The sequence below is a fragment of the Stomoxys calcitrans genome, chromosome 4 (genome assembly GCF_963082655.1).
Source record: "Stomoxys calcitrans chromosome 4, idStoCalc2.1, whole genome shotgun sequence".
Taxonomy (NCBI): Eukaryota; Metazoa; Arthropoda; class Insecta; order Diptera; family Muscidae; genus Stomoxys; species Stomoxys calcitrans.
In genome coordinates this window covers 117,926,081-117,929,966 of record NC_081555.1, presented here as the reverse complement: position 1 = coordinate 117,929,966, position 3,886 = coordinate 117,926,081, and positions in this window count along the sequence as shown.

The window sequence follows — 3,886 nt, the reverse complement described above, 5'->3', positions numbered from 1 at the left end:
ATGGGGGCTCAAACGAATATTTCAAGATTTTATAAAGGGTATGACGAAATTAGTATACCCCCCATCCTATGGTGGAGGGTATACAAATGAAATTGTTGTGCTTTGGTTATTTGTTTGTTAGTCTGCCTGTCTGTTCCGTGTAGACTCAAAAACGGCTGAAACCGCTCATGAAATTTTCATAGATGGTAGAGCTTGAGCCCCCGGTGAAAAAAGGGTACTATTTTTTTGATATCTCAAGGGGGTGGGGGACCCCCCGCTAACGAAAATTTAAAAAAAAACGCCAGATATCGCAGGTGGGTGCACTGATTTAAGCGAAATTTTGTATGTCACCTTATGATACCCCAAAAACACGAAGTTGATATAAAATTTTGGAGTCAAATAACCTGGGGGACGCCCCATCCCAAAACCCACCCGAATGGACATGTTTACCGATTGGGGCAATGTGGGTATTAAATGAAAGGTATTTAAGAGTATAGTATATACAAATATATTGGTATAAAAATGTGAATTCTAGTGTGGGGGGGTCCCCCACGCCCAAAAGAACCACCCAACACGACACTTTTACCGCCTTGGGTAATATGGGTTTCAATGTCGAGTAGATTAAAGTAGAGTACAAATCTGACATAAAAATGTATTCCTTTGTGTTTGTGGGGCCTTTCCACCGCCAAAACCCCCCAGCAGGACATATAAACCAATTGGGACAGTCTCGGACTCAAATGAAAGGTATTTTCGGAGTTACACACGGAGTTACAGTAAAAGGTATTTGGTAGTAATAGATAAACAAATTGTACTGGGAAGGTACACATGAATACAAAGTCGCAATGAAAAAGCTTGGAATGTGAACAAATTTTCGAGGGGTGCCTTCCAGCGTCTAGTAGGAACTACATAACATGTCAACAAGAAGTTTGTTCTGTGGAATATTGGACTGTATGTTGGTGAGGAATAATAAGAGAAAAGAGGAATTGTAAGAGAGTAATGCCAGTAGAAAGACAAAGTACAAATCTCATGAGTTAGACGAATTACCAACTTGTTTACTGAACGAGATGAGAAGCGATGCATACTGAAGTTGTGAAAAATAAGTGAAGTTGGCTAAACAAATATCTTTTCGAAAAATTTACAGTTCTAAGAACTTTATGATTAATAATTCAGAATATCATAATATTCGGTACAATTTAGTAAGACCCTTAAAAGTAAATTTCAATTCACAATTCACTTCATCTTAGACTATTTATAAGAGACTTACATTAAGGACAAATTTATATTTGTCCAGAATGAAAAGCCCAAATACGGGGATACGGATTATAAAACAATGCGGAATCATCCTATTCCCTGAACACGATCCAAAACAAAACGAGGAAAACATTAGAGTGGACATACAGACGTGGTCATTCACACTCGAAGAAGTCCAACTCGCTGCACGTAGGCTTGAAAACGGAAAGGCGCCCGACTCTGACGGAGACCCAGCAGAAGTCATTAAGATAATCGCCGAGAAACGACCAGAGATGCTTCTAAACATCTATAACAGATGTCTGTCAGAAGGAATAATCCCAGATGCATGGAAACAACAAAGACTGGTTTTGATCAGCAAGGAGAAATGTAAGCCAGAATCGTCATCGTCTTACAGGACACTGTGTATGTTAGACACAGTGGACAAGCATGCATTTAATAAAGCCTAGACTCGCAGAGGCAATCGCCGCAGGAGGAGGACTCTCGATACGACAACTTGAATTCCGCCCAGGGAAGCCGACAATGCGGGCCCTAAGGACGTAATCGAGGTTGGGAAAGCAGGTTAGCGACTAAACTCTCATAGCAGACCCATCATCCTATTGACAATGCTGAACGTCGAGGAAGCCCCAGGTGGATGGACGTGTTGCGGGCCATGAAGATGGACTTTAAACTGCCGGAGTATTTGATGAAGATCATGAGAAGCTGCCTGAGAGAACCTCCACCCAGGGTATGAGGAGGCATGAAGTTACATCGGGCGCTGCACAAAGTTCCATACTTGGACCCGACCTCTGAAACGTCAGCTACGAACTAATACTGAAGGTGGAGATACTAGTGAACACATATCTCGTCGAGTACCCAGACAAAATTGCCGCTGTCATCACAGCAGGAAATACGGTCGAGGCGCAACGAAGACTACAGCAGGCCATGATCAAGAATTAGACATTGGTTAGAATCCCATGGGGTACAGCTGGCTATACAAAAGACTGAGCTACTTCTACTCGGTGAAGATAGCGGCCCAAATAGGGCAATTAATGGCGAACATCGGACCATTAGAATACGCCTACCTTGTAGAGGTTCAGGCAGGCGCGTTCTAAGGGTGGTGGCGTGCAATAGTATTCTTTTTTATGAAAGCGAGATTTGAGGTAAACCCCTACAAACCAGATGCAGCGCTTTGGCGCTGCTTTTGGTAGATGGGACGGCCGCTCTAAAAGTAACGTCATCTTACCGAACAGTGCCTGAACCCGTAGTTCCAGAAAGCCATTTTAGAGTACAGCGAAGCAGACATACAGCTTAGTTTTATATTTATAAGGCACCTTCGAACTTAAAAATACAAATTTATAAGTTTTAGTTTTGAAGTTTGATGAGTACAGGCAGATGAAAAGGTGGTTTGACAAAATTATAATATGCCCATACTTTGATTATTGGCATTAAAAAGATTAAAAATTTTATCCGATTATTGAATTACCTTAAGTCCTTGATGACAATAAGTTCTCAAAAACTTACCTGAAAATAGAAATAAATTGTTAATTAGAATATCATTAAATAAAATAATGCGATTATTAAAGCAAAGGCTAATACACCACCACTACAGAGGTGCGGGATATTAAAACTTCAAGGATTTGTTTTGACAAGGCCGAGGACAAACGCTTTTTCAATTGTAAAAAATTGCTCCTGAATTAGATATACCTCACATCAGAGACATAGCCAGGATTGTATTTCGCGGAGAAGCCCACCTCACAGTGGTTTCAAATCGAAAAATCGGCAATACCCGTAAGAAGTTATCTTCCAATGCTGAATTCATTTTTCTTTAAGCATGGAAGATTATAGCCGCTAATTAAGACTCATCACAATGAAACTTGGTCTAATAGTGAGTACTCCACTGGGTATTGCTTGCGCAAAACCACCAAATATAGGTCTATTATAGGCCTAGTGAGTTCTTTCAAAAATCTTCAAAATATATCATATGGTTTTTTTAACGTTTTGAGATTTTTATTTTCACTTTTTTGTATTGGGCTCAAAATCGTTGTATGAAATGACATTTTTTTTACTATTGTAGAAAAATTTAATGAAATTTTGTGTTTCATTTCACTGTTTCAAATTTAGTAGTAATGGGCTCAAAAACGAAAATCATGAAATAACTCTAGCATGGAAGTTGCAGACTAATTTTGTCCAGTCCATACTATATTAGAGCACTCCGGTAGTTAAAATGTTAGCGAACTCGGATTACCAGTGCTAGGGGTTTATTCCTACCAGAGACTTTGGGCTGTCCGCAGTGTGTTATCACAATGGACCAAAATTGTCCGAATGAGTCTGATTTCAGAAAATCACTATAACTCACCTATGTAACTTAAATTTAGTTGCGTAATCATGTCGTGGTTTCAGGAACAACTCACTGTTCTTACTTTCAGCAAGATCGGATAACCATTGCTGCCTTTACGAAATAAATAAATGATGGCTTCGCACGTCCACAATTACATTCATGTTCCAATTTCTAGCAACATCAAATACCATTTAACCTTAAATGTTACTATGGCAGCCTATCCTAACGATGAACCTTAATCGGCGGATGGGTTTCGGTCAATGACTTATCGTCCCGATAAATGCATCTGTTTTTATACTCACCACCATAGGATGGGGGGTAAACTAAATAAGTCATACT